The sequence below is a fragment of the Hippocampus comes genome, unplaced genomic scaffold, assembly GCF_001891065.2.
Source record: "Hippocampus comes isolate QL1 unplaced genomic scaffold, H_comes_QL1_v1.1 scaffold56, whole genome shotgun sequence".
NCBI lineage: Eukaryota > Metazoa > Chordata > Actinopteri > Syngnathiformes > Syngnathidae > Hippocampus > Hippocampus comes.
Window position 1 is genome coordinate 544,615 of NW_017842056.1, and position 3,199 is coordinate 547,813.

Sequence of the window (3,199 nt, forward strand, 5' to 3'; positions counted from 1 at the left end):
CAGAACCAACATGCAGCGTTGTTCATTTTCAGAAACGGGGAGCTAGCAAAAGATTGACTTGGTTGTTTATTTTCACGTTTGACGGGAGGCCACGAGGTCTGTTCACACAAGACATTCAAAAGTCCCTTTGACATCGACTGTTCCCTGAAGAGTTCCACCAACTCGTAGCCTACTTTGCCACGTCACCTCGAGAATGTCATTTCCAGATACATTTTCATCGTCTGCCACCTAAAAGCTGACTTGGCAGGCATGTAGGCACTCCAGACACAAAAACTAGCGTATTTCTATACAACTCGTCTTAGCTCAAGTGTATTTCTAGAGCACTTGAAAACAACCATCGTTGTATACAAAGTGCTGCACATGGAGCAAATATCATACAGTATATACAGCAATAAAACCATAATTGATAACGAAGACAGTAGAAAGCACAAAACAGTCAAACGTTACAATCGCGAAGTTTGTTTTTAAGTTTTCTGCATTTTCTTTTTCTTTACTTTATTGCCTCCTCAATTTCAGAACCAACATGCAGCGTTGTTCATTTTCAGAAACGGGGAGCTAGCAAAAGATTGACTTGGTTGTTTATTTTCACGTTTGACGGGAGGCCACGAGGTCTGTTCACACAAGACATTCAAAAGTCCCTTTGACATCGACTGTTCCCTGAAGAGTTCCACCAACTCGTAGCCTACTTTGCCACGTCACCTCGAGAATGTCATTTCCAGATACATTTTCATCGTCTGCCACCTAAAAGCTGACTTGGCACGCATGTAGGCACTCCAGACACAAAAACTAGCGTATTTCTATACAACTCGTCTTAGCTCAAGTGTATTTCTAGAGCACTTGAAAACAACCGTCGTTGTATACAAAGTGCTGCACATGGAGCAAATATCATACAGTATATACAGCAATAAAACCATAATTGATAACGAAGACAGTAGAAAGCACAAAACAGTCAAACTAAGATTAAGTCTGAGTCATGCCGAGTCAAGTGCCAAAGAATACAAACGAGTTTTGATACGAATTTTAAAGATGGGCAGCGATGGAGCTTGCCGAACATACATTTCCAATGGGAGACAGGTCTGGACTGCAGGCAAGCCAGTCTAGGACCCACACTCTTTAACTACGAAGCCACACTGTTGTAACACAAAACAAAAAACTGTCAAACTAACAATTAATTCTCATGCTGAGTCAAATGCCAAAGAATACAAATGATTTTTGAGACGAATTTTAAAGATGGGCACTGAGGGGGCTTGCCGAACATTCAGCGGGAGGACATTCCAAAGAGAGGGACCGGCAACGGAAAAGGCTCCACCTCCTCTGAGCCTGCACTTACTTCTCGGTACCTCTAATAATGTCCGGTCCGCAGACGTGAGGACCCGGGCTGAGGCGGCGGGCAGGTGTGTCGGGACGGAGTAGCTCAGAGAGGTAAGGTGGCGCCAATCCATTTCAAGATTGGAAAACAAAAGTTAGGATCTTCAAAAGAACTCCAAAATGTAGAGGCAGCCAGTGAAGGGATGCCAGAGATGTGCTGAAAAGTCACTTTGACATCCTATGTCAGCTTTAAGAGTTCCCGGGTTGTCTTTAATTAGTTAAAATCACATCAGCAATAATAATAATAATAACGATCTATGGATATGGACTGCAATGTTGAAGCTCGATTCCCGGGTTGTCTTAAATTAGTTAAAATCACGTCAGCAATAATAATAATAATAATTACGATCTATGGATATGGACTGCAATGTTGAAGCTCGATTTAAAGGACGCCATCGACAGAATTGGATGTTCGTGTCAGTGGGCGCTGGGTGCAGTTAAGTGTGATAAAAAAAAATACAGGATACATAATTGATCACCAAGGCCCTAGAGAGCATGCTCTGCGGGTCCTCGATATGCTTCAGCATTTGCACGCGCATGACAAATGATGTGCATTATGCATGTATGGAGCTGAAGAGGAAATGGCAGCATTTCGAGCTGGGGGGGGCTGCAAGAGGTCCTGATCAGACCTCTTGCAGGGGAGCTGCAAGAGGTCTGGCATCACGCTGGCCTTGAAATATTGCCCGGTTGCGATGGTTCTGGGTTAAGCGGAGACCGCTGGGGTGGGTGAGAAGGTTCATTTGCTGGAAGCAACCTCCAAATGAGTTAGCGTCAGGCAACAGCAGGGGTGAAAATGGCCCCGTTTGCTTGGTGCTTTCGCAGGCAACTCGAGGACACGCCTGCACTCGACTCCGGCAGGTCCCATCGTCAATTCAGCCTTTTTTTTTGTACTATAAATAAAGAACAGTAAGGTAAATCATTTCCAGACTCGTTCTACGATGAATGTGGCCGATGACCTGTTCAAAAAGCTGACAATCTGAATCAATCACAAAGCAAAGGGCTGCGCCGCAGCTCAATGAGCGCTAACGTTTCCTCCGCGCGCTAAATGCACACAACATCGGTGATTTGCGATAACGAGGACAACCGGGCGGCCTTTTTTGAGCATTGCGATGACCTGTCTGCTTTCACAGGCTGCCACCTTTGCATAGTGCCTCGCCCAAGTCATCAAGTTCAATACTGGAACGCCTTGCCTTGGTGTTCATCGCTCGATGTTAAGACACATTATTGTGTCAACGGTTGCCGCTCTCCCTTGGAGTGTTTGCCTTGTAAAGCGGACTAAAGAGCGCAGCGCTGAACGCTCAATGAGGCGCGGAAGAATCCGTCAGTGTCATCCTTTTTCCACCCTGCACTGACTTTTCTGTACAATGAAAACACGGGAAAATTAACGCGTTAGTTTGAGGGTTAGGGTTAAGGTTAAAATATAGCGTCTATTGCCCCAACTTCAATTCTGAAATAGAGGTAAGATCGGGTCTAAAAAAATCCAGCCCGATCCGGCCCCAGCCCAACCAATGAACTTGATTTGCAGGCCCGAGCCCGAAGCAAAGCCGAAATTTCATATTTAATTTGTGAGGACTCGGGGGGAGGAGGAGGGGTGATTTATGATAACAAATTAAAGCCTGTCTTTTGAAACAAAATCTGCAGAGGGTACATTAACCGACAATTTTCCATCATTGGCGGATTTTTTTTTTAAGAGTTGACGGGAAAAATTGAAGGCCGTCCGTCATTTTGACGGGTTGAAAATTGGGCCGTGAACCACAGCAGCGGTACGTCCGGAAGAATCTAGCGCGGCACTTTAAACCTTAAAGTGTCTGAGCCCGCGGCTCCTGTTTTA